At 44.7% G+C, this 17,972-nt stretch overlaps 1 long non-coding RNA gene across 1 annotated transcript in view; it reads left to right on the forward strand.

Moving 5' to 3' along the window:
• The first annotated feature begins 3,767 nt into the window (after positions 1 to 3,767).
• Positions 3,768 to 17,972, forward strand: part of LOC116474376 (uncharacterized) — a 30,111-nt gene continuing 15,906 nt past the window's right edge. Inside the window, exons 1-3 of the long non-coding RNA XR_004249664.3 lie at positions 3,768 to 4,206; positions 15,291 to 15,411; positions 16,823 to 17,191. This is a non-coding gene — a long non-coding RNA (uncharacterized LOC116474376). The remainder of the gene's footprint in view (positions 4,207 to 15,290; positions 15,412 to 16,822; positions 17,192 to 17,972) is intronic.

Genomic DNA, 17,972 nt, shown 5'->3' on the forward strand with positions numbered 1-17,972 from the left:
CACTGCCTGATCGCCTTGGAAGCCCCCTGGACCATCATAGATGCTGAGCTTTGGGTAACTCTTACAGTGGGAGGGTAAGTCTGTCCCCTTCTTAATCAATACGGAGGCTACCCACTCCACATTACCTTCTTTTCAAGGGCCTGTCTCCCTTGCCTCCATAACTGTTGTGGATATTGACGGCCAGGCTTCTAAACCTCTTAAAACTCCCCAACTCTGGTGCCAACTTGAACAACATCTTTTATGCGCTCCTTTTTAGTTATCCCCACTTGCCTAGCTCCCTTATTAGGTCGAGACATTTTAACTAAATTATCTGCTTCCCTGACTACTCCTGGACTACAGCCATACCACATTGCCGCCCTTTTCCCCAGTTCAAAGCCTACTTTGCATCCTCCCTTGTGTCTCCCTATCTTAATCCACAAGTATGGGACACCTCTATTCCCTCCTTGGTGACCGATCATGCACTCCTTATCATCCCATTAAAACCTAATCACCCTTACCCTGCTCAACGCCAATATCCCACCCCACAGCAGGCTTTAAAAGGGTTAAAGCCTGTTACCACCGGCCTGTTACAACATGGACTCTTACAGCCTACAAATTCTCCTTACAACTCCCCCATCCTACCCGTCCAGAAACTGGACAAGTCTTACAGGTTGGTTCAGGATCTTCACCTTATTAATGAAATCGTCCTTCCCATCCATCCTATAGTGCCAAACCCGTACACCTTCCTATCTTCAATACCCCCTCCCACAATTCACTATTCTGTTATCGACCTCAAAGATGTCTTCTTTACTATCCCCTTGCATCCCTCCTCCCAGCCTCTTTTCGCCTTTACTTGGACTGACCCTGACACCCACCAATCCCAGCAACTCACCTGGACTGTTCTGCCCCAAGGTTTCAGGGACAGCCCACACTACTTTGGCCAGGCCCTTTCTCATGATCTGCTTTCTTTTCGCCTGTCTGCCTCCCACCTTATTCAATATTTTGATGATCTTCCTCTTTGCAGCCCCTCTTACCAATCTTCCCAGCAGGACACTATCCTGCTTCTTCAACATCTCTACTCAAAGGGGTACTGAGTATCCCCCTCCAAAGCACAAATTTCTTCCCCTAGCATTACCTATCTCAGTATAATCTTCCATCAACATACACGTGCCCTTCCTGCAGACCATGTTCAGTTAATCTCCCAGACCCCAGTCCCCACCACCATACAGCAACTCCTTTCCTTCTTAGGCATTGTTGGGTATTTCCGACTCTGGATACCAGGCTTTGCTATCCTAACCAAACCACTTTACAAGCTCACAAAGGGTCACTTAACCAATCCCATAGACCCTAAGTCTTTTCCCAATTCTTCCTTTTGCTCTTTCGAAAAGGCCCTGGAGACAGCTCCTACACTAGCACTCCCTGATTTGTCCCATGCTTTTTCCTTACACACAGCTGAAATACAAGGCTGTGCTGCTGGAGTCCTCACACAGGAGCCAGGCCCATGACCTGCTGCCTTTCTGTCAAAAGAACTTGACCTCACAGTTCTGGGCTGGCCTCTATGTCTGCCTGCGGCAGCAGCCGCCTCTTTAATACTTCTAGAGGTCTTCAAAATCACAGGCTATGCTCCACTTACCCTCTACAGTTCTCACAACCTTCAAGCATTAATGTCCTCCTCACACCTGTCATATTTATTGTCTGCCCCTTGACTCCTCCAGCTCTATTAACTTTTTGTTGAAACTCCCATGGTAACTATTACCCATGGGCCCGATTTCAACCCAGCTTCTCACTTAGCACCCAACACAACTCCTGAACCACATGACTGTATTTCCCTAATACACATAGCATCTTCCCCCTTTCCTCATATTTCTGTTCTTCCAATTCCAAACCCAGACCACACTTGGTTTACCGATGGCAGTTCTTCTAAACCCAGTCAATTTTCACCAGCTAAAGCTGGATATGCTGTCATGTCCCACACCTCCATTATCGAAGCTGCTGCGCTTCCTCCCTCCACTACTTCCCAACAAGCCAAACTGATTGCTTTAACTCATGTGCTCTCTCTCGCTAAAGGAATGCATATTAACATTTATACTGACTTCAAATATGCTTTCCACATCCTCCATAACCATGCTGCCATCTGGACTGAAGAGGCTTCCTTATCACACAAGGCTCTTCCAATATCAATGCCTTCCTAATAAAGGCCCTCCTTAAGGCTGCTCTGCTGCCGGCCAAGGCTGGAGTCATTCATTGTAAAGGACACCAGAAACCTACTGATCTTATTGCAAAAGAAAATGCCTATGCTGGCCGGGCGCGGTGGCTCATGCCTGTAATCCCAGCACTTTGGGAGGCTGAGGCGGGTGGATCACAAGGTCAGGAGTTCGAGACCAACCTGGCCAATATGGTGAAACCCCAAATCTACTAAAAATACAAAAACTAGCCAGGTGTGGTGGTGGACACCTGTCCCACCTACTCGGGAGGCTGAGGCAGGAGGACTGCTTGAAACCGGGAGGCGGAGGTTGTAGTGAGCCAAGATCGGCCACTGCACTCCAGCCTGGGAGACAGAGCAAGACTGTCTTAAAAAAAAAAAGAAAAAGAAAAGAAAAAAGAAAATGCCTATGCCGACAGGACAGCAAAAGAAATAGCCAATGCCTCCACACCCGCTAATATTCCAGCCCCTATTCCAGAAGGCTAGTACTTTTCTTTCTTCTCTATCACTCCCACCTACTCTTCTTCTGAAAACCTGCTCTACCAGTCTTTTCCAACTCAGAGCAAGTGGTTCTTAGACCATGGAAAATTCACTCTTCCTGCCTCACAGGCTGAGTCCATTCTTTCTTCCCTTCATGACCACTTCCATGTGGGATACAAGGCTCTGGCTCACCTCCTGCAGCCTCTCATCTCCTTCCCTTCATGGAAATCCATCCTTAAGACCATCACCTCTCAATGCTCTGTCTGCCATGCCACCAGCCCCCAAGGCTTTCTCAGGCCTCCTCCTTTTGCTTTGCATCAGCCTTGTGGATTCACTCCAACACGAGGTTGGCAGATGGACTTTCCTCACATGCCCCGCGTCCGTGAATTTAAATAGCTCCTGGTTTGGATCGACACCTTCACCAGATGGGTCGAGGCCTTTCCCACTAGCTCCGAAAAGGCTACTGAGGTGATTTCTTCCCTTCTAACAGATATAATTCCCTGATTTGACCCCCTTACTTCTATTCAATCTGACAATGGTCCAGCCTTTATTAGTCAAATCACCTAAGCAGTTTCTCAGTCTCTTGGTATTCAGTGGAACCTTCATACTCCTTACCATCCTCAATCCTCAGGAAAGGTAGAACAGACTAATGGTCTTTTAAAAACACGCCTCACCAAACTCAGCCTCCAACTTAAAAAGGACTGGACAGTAGTTTTACCTCTTGCCTTTCTCAAAATTAGAGCCTGTCCTCGAGGTGCTACAGGGTACAGTCCATTTGAACTTTTATATGGATGCACTTTCTTGCTCGGCCCCTTGTTCCAGATAAGGCAGGAGACCACCCCTCATATTGTCTTATGCTGAATTTCTGCCTCCAAAGAAAGAAGAAGTGAAAACTAAAAGGCAGAAATGAAATCCACGAGCAGACAGCCCGGCGCCTCACCCTGGGCCTGGTAGTTTAAAGATCAACCCCTGACCTAGTCAGTTATTTGCATAAGAAGAGCACCGTGAAGCTCCCTGTCATGTTCTGTTCCGTTCCAATTACCGGTGCATGCAGCCCCCAGTCACGTACCCCCTGCCTGCTCAATCAATCACGACCCTCTCACGCGGACCCCCTTAGAGCTGTGAGCCCTTAAAAGGGACAGGAATTGCTCACTCGGAGAGCTCGGTTGTTGGAGACGTGAGTCTTGCCAAAGCTCCCGGCTGAATATGAATAAAGCCCTTCATTCTTTAACTCGGTGTCTGAGGGGTTTTGTCTGCGGCTTGTCTTGCTACATTTCTTGGTTCCCTGATTGGGAAGCAAGGTGATTAACGGTAAGGACGGTCGAGGCAGCCCTTTAGGTGGCTTAGGCCTGTCCTGTGGAGCATCCCCGCGGGGGACTCCGGCCAGCTTGAGCGACGTGGATCCTGAGAGCACTCCCAGGTAGGCAATTGCCCCAGTGGAACGCCTCGTCAGAGCAGCACATGGCAGGCCCCCGTGGAGGATCAACGCAGTAGCTGAACACCAGGAAGGAACTGGCACTTGGAGTCTGGACATCTGAAACTTGGTAAGTCTGGTCTTTGGAACTTGCCCACTCCATTTGAGTGGAAGCGAGGCCTGATCACCCATGGTGTGCCCGTACCAGCACTTTGGTTTTTGTTTTTGACTTGACTTGGATTGCTTGATACTTTGGTTTTGGTTTTGACCTGGCTTGGATTTCTGGATACTCTGATTTTGGTTCTGATTCTGGTTTGGTGTAAGCTGAAACAGTGTGCGTGTGCCCCTTTTACCCATTCTTTGTTTTGTGGTGTGCGTGTGGTGTAAGCGTGGTGTTTTGTCTCGAGAAAACATGGGTCAGGCACAAAGTAAGCCCACCCCACTAGGAACTATGTTGAAAAATTTCAAAAAGGGATTTAAGGGAGACTATGGAGTTACTATGACACCAGGAAAACTTAGAACTTTGTGTGAGATAGACTGGACAGAATTAGAGATAGGTTAGCCATCAGAAGGAAGCCTGGACAGGTCCCTTGTCTCAAAGGTATGGCACAGGGTAACCTGTAAGCCAGGACACCCAGATCAGTTCCGTATATAGATTCTTGGTTACAGCTAGTTTTGGACCCCCACAGTGTTTAAGAGGACAGGCAGCAGCAGTACTAGTACTGCAGTCACCCCCACTACTTGGACTGCGCCCCAAAAACTTGTCATCCCTACTATATTCTGTCTCGTCATACTCCTATTCACCATTCTCAGCTACTCATAAATGCCCTGCCCCTGTTTACACTGCCGGTTTACACTTTTTCTCCAAACCATTGTAGTGGATATCTCCTGGTACTATCCCCAATCCGCCACTTTTGACTCCCTCTTGGAGTGGATAGATGATCTTTGCTGACAGGGCACCCTCCAATACTTTCACCCTGATGAAGTCCTATTATTTACTTTTATACTCACTCTTATTCTCATTCCCGTTCTTATGCCACCCTCTACCTCTCCCCAGCTATCTCCACCACACTGTCAATCTCACTCACTCTCTCCTAGCCGTTTCTAATCCTTCTTTAACAAACAATTGCTGGCTTTGCATTTCTCTTTCCTCCAAAATCTCCGAGGCCTTGAATTACTCACTGCTGAAAAAAAGGACTCTCTATATTTTTAAATGTAGAGTGTTGTTTTTACCTAAATCAATCTGGCTTGGTATATGACAACATAAAAAACTCAAGGATAGAGCTCCAAAACTCGCCAACCGAGCAAATAATTACACTGAACCCCTCTGGGCACTCTCTAATTCGATGTCCTGGGTCCTCCCAATTCTTAGTCCTTTAATACCTGTTTTTCTCCCTCTCTTATTTGGACCTTGTGTCTTCCTTTTAGTTTCTCATTTCATACAAAACTGCATCCAGACCATCACTAATCATTCTATACCACAAATGCTCCTTCTAACAACCCCACGATATCACCCCTTACCCCAAAATCTTTTTTCAGCTTAATCTCTCCCACTGTAGGTTCCCATGCTGCTCCTAATCCCGCTCGAAGCAGCCCTGAGAAACATCACCCATTATCTCTCCATACCACCCCCCAAAATTTTCACCACCCCGACATTTCACTACTATATTGTTTTGTTTTTCTTATTAATATAAGAAGACAGGAATGTCAGGCCTCCGAGCCCAAGCTAAGCCATCATATCCCCTGTGACCTGCACGTATACATCCAGGTGGCCTGAAGCAAGTGAAGAATCACAAAAGAAGTGAAAATGGCCAGTTCCTGCTTTAACTGATGACATTCCACCATTGTGATTTGTTCCTGCTCCACCCTAACTGATCAATTGACTTTGTGACACTCCTTCTCCTGGACAGTGAGTCTCAGGAGCTCCCCACCCAGCACCTTGTGACCCCCGCCCCTACCCACAAGAGAAAAACCCCCTTTGACTGTAATTTCCCACTACCTACCCAAATCCTATAGAATTGCCCCACCCCATCTCCCTTTGCTGACTCCTTTTTTGGACTCGGTCCACCTGCACCCAGGTGATTAAAAAGCTTTATTGCTCACACAAAGCCTGTTTTTTGGTCTCTTTACACGGACACGCATAACAGGCCAATACAGATTTGCTTGGCTCTGCCTTAGTGCCTTCATGAAGATGGTCACTTTTTTTTTTTTTTTTTTTTTTAGACAGAGTCTCACTCTGTCACCCATGCTGGAGTACAGTGGCATGAAATTGGCTCACTGCACCTTCACCTCCTGGGTTCAATTAATTCTCCCACCTCAGCCTCCTGAATAGGTGACTGCAGGCACGTGCCACCACGCCTGGCTAATTTTTTGTATTTTTAGTAAAGATGGGGCTTCACCATGTTGGCCATGCTGGTCTTGAACTCCTGACCTTAAGTGATCCAACCATCTCCGCCTCCCAAAATGCTGGGATTACAGGTGTGAGCCACCATGCCCGGCCAAGATGATCACTATTTTTTAGGATTGTCTCTGCTACTGCAGTGCCATTCGCAGGCAAACATATCTAAATTTGCACATTTTCAGGGAGGCATTCTAATAATAACCTTTCTAACAGTTTGGGAGTTGCTTTAGTTCCCTAGGGCTGCCATAACAAAGTACCAAAAAATGGGACCACATGCGGTAGCTCACCTGTAGTTCTAGCTACTTGGGAGGCTGAGGCAGGAGGATTGCTTGAGCCCAGGGGGTTGAGGCTGCAGTGAGCTATGATTATACCATTGCACTCCAGCTTGGGTGATGGAGCTAGACTCTGTCAAAGAGAAAAAACAAATGAACAAACAAAAAATAGGTGGCTTCAAACAACAGAAATGTGTTGTTTCATAGTTATGGAGGCTAGAAATCTGATGAAGGTAATGGCAGAGCCATGCTTTCTGATGGCTCTATGGGAAGAGAATCTTTCCTTGCCTTCTCTGGCTTCCAGTGTTTGCATTCAATTCTTGAGTTCCCTGGCTTAGAGATGCATCATTCCAGACACATGGCTGTCTTCTCCCTGCATGCCTTAGACTGTCTTCTACGTGTGTCTGTCTGTGTGCACAAATTTCCCCCTTTTTATAATTAGGCTGGTCATATTAGATTAGGGCCCACTCTAATGACCCTATTTTAACTTGATTACCTCTGTAGAGGTCCTATTTCTGGATGAGGCCCCATTCTGTGTAGTGGGGATTAGGGCCTCAACATATCTTTTTAGGGGGACACGATTCAAGCCATAACAGGAGTCACACAGATCTGGGTTCAAATCTTGGCCCTACCATTTATTAGATATGATCTTGGTCAAGTTATTCACCTTTCTGAGCCTCAGTTTCTCCACTTTTAAACTTGGAATGATATTATTAATTACCTCATAGGGTTGCTATGAGGATAAAAAGGGATAATGTTTTCCAAGGGCCTGGCAAGTGAAGAAGAGGGGCATTTTTATGGACCTATTACTTTTTTTTTTTTTTAAGAGCGAGAAAAGCTCTTCCCAGTAGACTTTTGGAGAAATGGGACATATTCCCATGTCCTAGTTACCAAGGAAGCTGGGAAAGTGAATATTTGAAATTTTCAGCCTAAACAAAGGGAGATAAGGCTCTGCCAGCATGGGCAACATGGTGAGAGCCTGTCTCTACAAAATACAAAAATTAGCTGGGTGTGATGGTATGCGCCTGTAGGGAAGCTGAGGTGAGAGAACCACTTGAATCTCAGAGGTTGAGGTTGCAGTGAGCTGAGACTGCACCATTGCACTCCAGCCTGGGAGACAAAGTGAGACCTTTTCCCCCCTCCCCCTCACCCAAAAAAAAAGTACCTGTTGTTACGTTGTGGGGAGGTTATTCCTTTTTTTTTTTTTTTTCCAGACAAGGTCTCACTCTGTTGCCCAGGCTGGAGTTCAGTGGTGTGATCTTGGCTCATGGTAGCCTTGACCTCCCAGGCTCAAGTGATCCTCCTGCCTCAGCCTCCTGAGCAGCTGGGACTACAGGTGCCACAATATCCAGCTAATTTTTGTATTTTTAGTAGAGACAAGATCTTGCCTTGTTGCCCAGGCTGATCTTGAACTCCTGGGCTCAAGTGATCTGCCCGCCTTGACTTCCTAGAGTGCCGGGAATGCAGGAGTGAGCCACCACACCTGGCCTATTCCTTAGATTTTATTTAGTCTTTGATCTCCAATCATCTGGTGGGGTTTAGGAATAATAGTAGTCAAACTCAAGAGGATAGAAACAGTCATTTACAAACATGGTTCTTGACATGGAATCCTTCCTTCAAACAGAAGCTTACAAGGAAGCCTAACATATAAAACACATTTCAGCAGCCCTGTTCTGGTTGAAATGGGGTTGGTTGGGAAAACTCAGGCATATTGCACTTACCTTGTTTCTTTGCAGTGTCTCTTAGGACACCTTTGTGGAGCTCCTCAGCCACCTTGAGAGTTAAAAAAAAAACCGCTGGGTTAAATGTTCATTGGTGAAGATGCTATTTATACCCAGATCTGTCATGTTGGTGTTTAATTTTGAATCTGGGAAAGGAGAATGAAACCCCTCTGCAGCAGCGGGGATCCCAAAGTCCTGCAGACCCATGGGAAGGCTGTTTTCCTGTGGTGTCTCGTGAGCTCTATAGTGCTCTATCTTTCTGTTGGAGAAGGCTGTCTGCATTCCCAGTGGGACAGCGTAACCCACAAGTTTCTCCCAGGCATTGAGTCAGCTGCAGATCCTGACACTGACTTCCAAGGACAGAGGATTTCTCAGCCTTTTGGTGCATGCAAAGGGTCCAGCTCTTGCTCCCATAGGATTCAGTATTGCTACAATGACCTCAAAGTACAGGAATGGAATGTATCCTCCATAGCATTGCTTAGGACCACAGGCAGGTGTAAGGATTCTTGTAACATCTGAATATGTATTTAAATCTAGTTGCGCAGCCGGGTGTGGTGGCTCACGCCTATAATCCTTGCACTTTGGGAGGTTGAGGCAGGCAGATTACCTGAGGTCAGGATTTTTGAGACCAGCCTGGCCAACATGGACAAACCCTGTCTCTACTAAAAATACAGAAAGTAGGTGGGTGTGGTGCTACACGCCTGTAACCCCAGCTACTCGGGAGGCTGAGGCAGGAAAATTGCTTGAACCAGTAGGCAGAGGTTGCAGTGATCTGAGATTGCACGATTGTGCTCCAGCCTGGGCAACAGAGTGAGACTCCATCTCAAACAACAACAACAACAAAATAAACAAATAAATCTGGTTGTGTGCTAATATAGCCCAGTGGCTGAGACTCAGGTTTGCATCTGTTGTGATGATTTTGAACCCAGCTTTGCCTCTTTCTTATTGTACAAGCTTGACCAAATTACTTCTCAGCCTTATTTTCATCTTAGAGCCATTGTGAGGATTCAGTGAGGTGCTATGAGCAAAAACACTTTTCCTTGTGTATATTCTCAGTAAGAACCCCCGTGGCTGCTGTTGCAGAAGACAGTAGATGTGCCTTCAACACTGGAGAACACTTTTACTTCCTAGCCAGGACACTGTCACAGTTTTTACTGTGAACATTACTTTTGACCACTTGACCCTTTCTTCAGAAACATCATCTTGGCTGCAAAAAGCCTCCCCCTACTCCCCCAATCCCACCCCCTCTGTGAAGCAGGGAAAGGCTCTTAGGATGCCCTATAGTAACCTTGCCACCACTTCCAGTTCAGCACCAGGAGCAGAGGTAGAGCAGAAAGAAATTGGTTGGGATGTCAAGCATACCTGGATAGCCTGTTATTTTGGCACAGGCATGAGTGAAGGGGCTGAGAAGTACATAGTGAGCTGGACAGGAAAGGCAGAGGCAGAAAACTTTTCATTACCTAAAGCCCCAGGCCTGAATACTAACTGTTTGGAAGCACAAAGACAATTTGAGTTTCCCTAAAATCAAACCTGGGTGTGATAATGGTACTATAGTTATGATGGAGTTGAATGCTTAAGTGTTTAAGGATGAAAACCTCTCTCAAACTTCTGGTTTCAATCTCCAGGCTGCTAAACAGACTCTAGATAATGGGATCCAAGCATCCATATTTGAAACAAGCTCTCCAGGTGATTCTGTTCAGCCACTCACTGGTTGATTTTTTGGGGGGATGCATTGGCTTACTCCAAACCCACATCCCTGGGATACATGCTCTTTCAATGTAGTGCAGAAGTGCAGGATTTCTTTTGATGTCTAATAATAATTATCATGGGCAGAATTTCATAGAAGTTGAAGGAGGTCTGGTTTGGGATCAGGAAACCTCAAGTTTAATAATCATTTTCTTTCAGTTTCCCCATAGGAACTTGGCCTAATCGTGTAGCTGCTGTCTCTCAGAGATAATGGTTGCTGTTTGCATTGTGTCATGATCAGCACAAGGTCTGCACAACAGCAGGGGCAACCATGATTATCTCTTCTATGCAGTATGACAAAATTTCTTGTTATCTTAGATTTTTCTACGCTTCTCAATTTTTCTAGGCATATTATACACTGTCACACTTTACTTATCTTGAATTTAGTTGTCTTACAGTCATAGTAAAAAACTAGAAGGGAAAAATACATTTATGTGCACACATACATATATACATTCTCTTTATTCTCTCTCTCTGTCTCTCTTTCTGTCTCTCTCTTTCTGTCACTTTCTCTCTCTGTCTCCCTCTCTCTGTCTCTCTCTCTCTCTCCCTCTCTCTCTCTCTCACACACACACACACCCTTTTAATTAAACAGCCAGACCAGATGGCACTAAGACTTAAGATACTTTACATGTAGGCAATCCTCTTAGACTCATACTCAGAGCTTATTTACTCTTATTTTATGTGTAATTCTAACAGAACTTCATTATGTAACTTCCAAGCTTCAAGTAGAATAGGAACAGCAAACAGACAAAACAAAAGTGGGTAAAATAGGTAGATATACTGAAAGCACCAAAATCTGAGAGCGAAATGCCCAATAACCAGGCAGAAGAAAAATAAAAAATTATATATACCAAGTAGAGAGAATTTTGGAGTCACTAAATTTAAGAGTCAATAATCCTCTGTTCCTCCATGGATCCTGGCAATGCTGTGATATTACACAGTACAATCCCTCCTGTTTTCGATCATGACAAATCTGAATCGTCAAGAAGGCTAGATTAAGTTCTGTATTTTATGTTTAGGAAGCATGGGTGTAAGTATTCTAGCTAAGAAAAATTTATATCTAAAATGTTTAAAACTTCCAGAGAAGATTTGGCTTCTGGGAATCATAGAGTTTTAAAGTTGGAAAGCATCATAATTATTATTAGTAGTATTATTATTCTGAAACAGGGTCTCACTCTGTTGCCCAGGCTGGAGTGCAGTGGCACAATCTTGGCTCACTGCAGCCTCAACCTCCTGGGCTTATGTGATTCTCCCACTTCAGCCTCCCAACTAGCTGAGACTACAGGCTTATGCCACTATGCCTAGCTAATTTTGTTTATTTTTTTGTAGAAATGAGGTTCCACTATGTTGCCCAGGCTTGTCTCAAACCCGTAGACTCAAGCGATTCTCCTGCATCGACTTCCCAAAGTGCTGGAATTATAGGCATGTGTCACTGTGTCCAGCCAAGCACCATGATTTTAATAAAACCTTAATTTATGAAGTGGTAGAGGACAATAACCCTCTCCATTGAGCTGACCAACCAGGTATAACCTTCTGTTACCCATCAATTGAAGCTGGTGAGCTAGACAGAGGAAGACTTTTTGCCATCCTAGTATTAGATGAATCCTAAGATCCTTTCTAAAATTGCAGAGAAAGAAGTTAGAGGTAAAGGAAAGAACTCGTTGGTTGCCACACATAGCACGTGTCCATACTTTTTTCCTACTTCTTAGACCCTTCAATTATCTTATACTCCCACCACATCCACAACATCCCCCCTACCTTTCATCTGCTCCACCCTGCCTATCTCACGGGTCCAAATCTATTCCTATTCTTTAGTCTAGCTTCAGTGCCAGCTTGTCCAAGAAGTTGTCTGGAACCTACAACTGAAACTCATCTCTCCTTCTCCAGCTTTCCATAGGCTGTTACCAAGCGCTCTCATTGTACTTGTCAATTAAAATCTTATAGATTTTTCCTTTTTAATTATGGTTTCTTCTTAATAGCCTATAGTTTGCTTGAGGACAGAATCTGGATTGAGTCATTTCTGTGTCTTCAATAGCACCTGGCATAGTCTTTCACATTTAATGGGCGTTTTATAAGTGTTTGTTGAATGGTTAACAAAGAGACAGCCTTCATATTTGTCATTACTACATTGATAACTACCTTTATTTATCCTTTGCATTTGTCATTGTTACATTGCTGACATAGAGAATTAGGGACTACAGGGAAAACATGTACTTACTGATAGAGGCATTCATATGGAAAATTAGTGCTCTTACTCTTTTTCCCTTTGGAGAATAACAACTTTCCCTTTTCTTAAAATGTGAGAAGTGAGAGTAAAGGTCTCTTTCAAATAGAGAGAAAGTCATTAAACATTGTAATGCAGCATTACACTTACGACTATAGCTTCAAAGCACATTTGTTTGACACTCTGGTTCATTGGGTCTTAACAAAAGTAGTCTAATAACATATTTGTGTAACATACAGAGATTTCAAAATGTGCACAAACTCTTGGCTGTCAAATGGCAGGCCAAAGGGATGCTATTATCTTTGCTTTTTAGATGAAGGTTCTAAGGCTCATTGAACTAATGTGAGTTCCTCAAGGTTACATAGGAAGCAGCAGAACCAGGGGGATTTTTTGTCAGCTCTGTCTAGCATGAAAACCAGCAGAACATTCAGAAATTACAAATTCAAATGTTTCTTGTTTGGTTTGGCCTGAGTGCTCTCTCCCACATATGAACACTCACAGTAAGCATTGATTCTACCACTTTTTGCATTTTCTACCCTGAGATGCTATTGTTATTTTAAAATATAGAGACAGTGTAATTATTTTATGCATCAACTTAGCTAGGCCACAGTACCCAGATATTTGGTCAAACACCAGTCTAGATGTTGCTAGGAAGGTACTTTTAAAATGAGATTAACACTTAAATCAGTAGAACAGTAAAGCAGATGACCCTCCATCATGTGGGTGGGCCTCCTCTAGTCAGTTGAAAAGCTTCAGAGGCGAGGACTGAGGTCCAGACTGCCTTTGGACTTGAGCTGCAACAATAACTCTCCTCTGGGTTTCTAGTCTGTCTGCCTGCCCTACAGATTTCAGAAATGCCAGCCCCCACAATTGTGTGAACTAATTTCTTTTTTTGAGACAGAGTCTTGCTCTGTCACCCAGGCTGGAGTACAGTGGCACAATCTCAGCTCACTGCAACCTCTGCCTCTGGATTCCAGTGATTTTCAAGTCTCAGCCTCCTGAATAGCTGAGATTATATGTGTGTACCCGCTAATTTTTGTATTTTTAGTAGAGATGGGTTTCACCACGTTGGCCAGGCTGGTTGGTCTTAAACTCCTTACCTCAAGTGATTTGTCTGCCTTGGCCTCCCAAAGTGCTGGAATTACAGGCATGAGCCACCGTGCTCGGCCTGTGTCAACTAATTTCTTAAAATAAATATCTCTCTTTTTCTTTCTCTCTCTCTCTGACTAATTTGTTTTGTTTCTCCAGGGAACCCTGACTAATATAGACTGCTCCTAATTTATGAGGATAATTTATTTTATAAATGTATTTAAGCTTAACATATAAGAAACCATGAAGTTATAATGATACAAAATTTTTTAAACAGATAAAAATCACCATAGCAAAAAACAAACAACAAAAAAAAGCTCAAATAAATAAATAAATTGGACACTACTTGAAGTAACTAAGGTTTCAACTTCCCATTCTGAAAACTGACCATTAAAACGAAAGAGTTGGCTGGGCGTGGTGGCTCACGCTTGTAATCCCAGCACTTTGGGAGGCCGAGGGGGGCGGATCACGAGGTCAGGAGATCGAGACCACGGTGAAACCCCGTCTCTACTAAAAATACAAAAAATTAGCCGGGCGTGTTGGCGGGCGCCTGTGGTCCCAGCTACTAGGAGAGGCTGAGGCAGGAGAATGGCGTGAACCCGGGAGGCGGAGCTTGCAGTGAGCCGAGATCGCGCCACTGCACTCCAGCCTGGGTGACAGAGCGAGACTCCGTCTCAAAAAAAAAAAAAAAAAAAAAAAAAAAAAAACCAAAGAGTTAAGCATTTACTCTGTATACATTGCACTGCAGGATAACCAAGCCCTAACTGAGAAGGGAAAGTTCTTTACAAAAAAATTCTAGCCAATAAATATGGAAGGACTGATAGAGCTAGAGCTGTTTTCTAACATCGAATGTAATAATTGATTGCAGCAATTACCAACAAGGAATGAAAGCATGAGATGAAAGGTAGATGAAGAACTTTACAATGGCTTGATCATGCTTATATTCCCTGAATTCACTCATCAATTTGAGTACCACTAAAAGTGGGACAATCACACATTATAAACCTCCCAGTACAAGGATATCTGTAGCAAACAGAACCATCTAGGAAGAATTCTTATCAAAAAAGATGAGGCTGCATCAGGCCTTTTGCTAATGTCAATGTATAGGAAATATGGCAGATAGAACAAATTAAAGCAGACAGTAAAACAAAAAGACAAACTCCCAATGGGTAGGCAACTAAGAGTAGAGGAGTGTGACTCATAATTGTACTGGGACAAAAGGTATAAACTGGGGCTGTCTCACGCAAAACTTGAGGCGTGGTCACCATAAGCATGTGGTACATTTTAAAAGACGACTGACCTGGCTTCTGCAAGAAGTCAATGGCATGAAGCAAAGGCAAGAAAGACTGTTCTAGATTAAAGGAGAGTTAAGAAATATTAGGACCAAATGTGATGATGGACCTGGTTTGGATTCTGATTTCAACTATTAGGGAAATATGCTGCCGTTGACTGGGTTTAGCTGATACCAAGGAATCCTTATGTCACAGATACTGTAAGAACATTGAGGTAATGTGAGAAACTATCTATATTTTTTAGAGATGCATAATGAAACATAGAGGGGTAAAATGACATGATATATATGATTTTCTTTAAAATATTTTATTAAAGGATAGATTAGGCTAATATGGCAAAATCTTGATAATTACTGGTGATAATTTTATGGAGACTGTCTACCATTTTCTCTATGTCTTAGTATATCTATCAAAATAAAAACCTAAATCTGAAAAGAAACATTTTCTCTCTTTTGTTTTGAGACAGGTTCCTCTTGCTCTGTTGCTCAGGCTGGAGTGCAGTGGTGTGATCACAGCTTACTGCAGCCTCAACCTTCCAGACTCAAGCAGTCCTCCCACCTCAGCCTCCTAAGTAGCTGGGACCACAGGTATGTTCCACCACACCCTGCTGATTTTTTTTTTCTTTTTTCTGTACAGACGAGGTATCCCTATGTTGCCCTGGCTGGAGTTGAACTCCTGGGTTTAATTGTTCCTCCCACCTCGGCCTCTCAAAATGCTGGGATTACAGGCGTGAGCCACTGTGTCCAGCAGAAAAAAAACATTTCTTTTTTTTTTTTTTTTTTTTGAGACGGAGTCTCGCTCTGTCGCCCAGGCTGGAGTGCAGTGGCGCGATCTCGGCTCACTGCAAGCTCCGCCTCCCGGGTTCCCGCCATTCTCCTGCTTCAGCCTCTCCGAGTAGCTGGGACTACAGGCGCCCGCCACCACACCCGGCTAATTTTTTTGTATTTTTAGTAGAGACGGGGTTTCACTGTGGTCTCGATCTCCTGACCTCGTGATCCGCCCCCCTCGGCCTCCCAAAGTGCTGGGATTACAAGCGTGAGCCACCGTGCCCGGCCTAAAAACATTTCTTAAAAACCAACATAGTCTATGGTTGTTGGGTCTAAGAACACATCTATTTGCCTATTTATAGTTTATAGAATAATGTTGATATCTAATATACAGTAGATATTAGGGAAATATGCTGCCGTTGACTGGGTTTAGCTGATACCAAGGAATCCTTATGTCACAGATACTGTAAGAACATTGAGGTAATGTGAGAAACTATATTTTTTAGAGATGCATAATGAAACATAGAGGGGTAAAATGACATGATATATATGATTTTCTTTAAAATATTTTATTAAAGGATAGATTGTATCCTTTAATAAAGGATCATTGTACTTGCTAATTAAGTTCTAAGTACTTTATATGTTATAGTAAATTTAATTCCATAAGCCCTGGAAGGCAGGTATCTACTGTTATCATTCCCATTTTACATGTGAGGAAACAGAGGCACTGAGAAATTAGCTACCCAAGGTTACATGTCAAGTGAGGTTAGAAGCTAGAGTTTGAACTAGGCAGTATATCACTAGCATCCATATGTATTCTTATCCATTCTACTATTTTATGCTTGATGTTAATTTCCAAGAATAGAATAGTATTAATTCCTATGTGACATGAAACAATGAATTGAGATGAAGAAAAGAAAGAAAGAGCTTTCTATTTTTTTTATTTATCCTTTTTTTTTTTTTTTTTTTGAGACGGAGTCTTGCTCTGTTGCCCAGGCTGGGGTACAATGGCATGATCTCGGCTCAATGCAACCTGTGCCTCCCGGGTTCAAGTGATTCTCTTGCCTCAGCCTCCTGAGTAGCTGGAACTACAGGCCCACCCCACCACACATAGCTAAATTTTTTTGTATTTTTAGTAGAGACGGGGGTTTCACCATGTTGGCCAGGATTGTTAGGTAACAGGAGCACCCTAATGGCGCTGGTTCCGGGTTCTTCTTCCTCCCCAACACAGGCCTGCCAAAAGGAGCCAATCAGAGGTCACGCCTTCCCGCCTCAGCCTAGACCCAGCCCCTCAGCCAACCAGCGACCCCCACGAAACGTCCGTAGGCATAAAAGATGGAGGCTGCAGAGCCCTCGCTCGTTCTTCTTCCGCTTCGGCTCTCCCTCGGACTCCTCCAATAAAGATCTCTTGACTGCAACCGGTGTGGTGTGGTCTTAGTCTGAGCCTACAGAGTCACCCTTTCATTGGTGCCGTGACTCGGATTGGGACACCCCGCCTTTGGTGGGACCCCAATCCCTCTCAGGCTCAGACCAGGCCCCGGTCAGTCTTCGCCCATTTTCCTGTTCACCACGCTGTTCGCCCACCACCGGCCTCATCTCGGTAAGTTTTCCCCTCCTGGGCCTACCTCTCGGGCAAATCCCCAGACCGTAGCCACTCCCGTGACAAACACATTTCGCCCGACGCCCCTACGGCAGTGGTAGGCCCCTATCATTCGCTTCCCCTCCTCGACCCACAGGGAACGGAGTTTTCTCCCTTTCCTCCTCGCCCCTCCGGCCTGAGCCTCCGCCCCGCGCCGTACTGTTGGCTACATACAAAATCCTGGTACCAGGTGGCTCACGGTCCCTCGGCCATGCTGTTGGCCCTTCAGTCCCTTCACCTTGGTGACGACCAACCGAAGGCTCTGAACCTGGTTACAGTGTTCAGCTAATTAGGGACGCCCTCTTAGCCATCACTGCCCCTTCTCCCACTATGGGAGGCTCCGCATCCCTGCCAGCCGACTCCCCGCTGAAATGCCTTCTAGACAATCTGGCTACCCTAGGCCTTGCCGCCGACCTCAAACCTAAACGCTTAATCAAATTCACCACCCCTTAAACAACCAAAATAAATGGCCCATTTATAGGCCTCTAAATATTGTGAGCAAACAGGAGAATGGGAAGAGATCCCCTATGCCCACAGCCCCGTATCTCCCTCGGACTCCTCTGATAAAGATCTCTTGACTGCAGCCGGTGTGGCGTGGTCTGAGTCTGAGCCTACAGAGTCACGCTTTCAAGGTTGGTCTCGATCTCTTGACCTCGTGATCCACCCACCTCTGCCTCCCAAACTGCTAGGATTACAGGCTTGAGCCACGACTCCCTGCCCAGAAAGAGCTTTCTTTTATGGG

The sequence above is a fragment of the Hylobates moloch genome, unplaced genomic scaffold, assembly GCF_009828535.3.
Source record: "Hylobates moloch isolate HMO894 unplaced genomic scaffold, HMol_V3 SCAFFOLD_10, whole genome shotgun sequence".
Classification (NCBI taxonomy): Eukaryota; Metazoa; Chordata; class Mammalia; order Primates; family Hylobatidae; genus Hylobates; species Hylobates moloch.